Raw genomic sequence first — 633 nt, 5'->3', positions numbered from 1 at the left:
TTATAAGAACATTAGTATTGTTAGTCAAATATAATGTATTCTTGAATGTATTTTGTACTTAATTATCTGACACGTCTTGTAGGCCTGTACTCAAAACTAGTTGTGGTTTTTAATAGAATAAAGTTTATTAATATAAAAACTTCTTTAAAATGTGTTGATGTGCTCTCAGAAGGGCACTATATTGTTTAAATGATGTACTTTGTGACATAGGTTATGAATCAAATAAATACTAAATAGAAGAATCTTTAGTGAAATTACTAATAGGTACAGGTTAACATAATGTTGCGTCATCGAGGTCACGTGACTGGTGTGGCGCTAACTATTTTCTAGAACTATTCTGTACCTTAGCGAATGCTCTAGTATTTACTAGATATAGGGTAGGCTGGTATAAAAAAGAGGGTGACAACGTGACGAGAGAATAAAGTGTGTGGAGGTAATGAGTAATTGAACTGCAGTCAGAGAGACACGTATTGTTGAAGTTAACGTTCGTTGATATAGCGTCTGTAAAAGAGCGACCGTTGAAAATAAGTGCATCGTGAAGTTATATTCAGAAAGAATAAACCAGTTTTATTAAGTAAGGACTTGTGTCGCTAAAAGTTTCGTTGGAACGAAGTTACGGAAAGTTAATTAACA

Source organism: Limulus polyphemus, unplaced genomic scaffold (assembly GCF_000517525.1).
Source record: "Limulus polyphemus unplaced genomic scaffold, Limulus_polyphemus-2.1.2 Scaffold1664, whole genome shotgun sequence".
NCBI classification, from domain to species: Eukaryota; Metazoa; Arthropoda; class Merostomata; order Xiphosura; family Limulidae; genus Limulus; species Limulus polyphemus.
The sequence above is the reverse complement of the archived record's forward strand: the minus strand, read 5'-3'. Positions refer to the sequence as shown.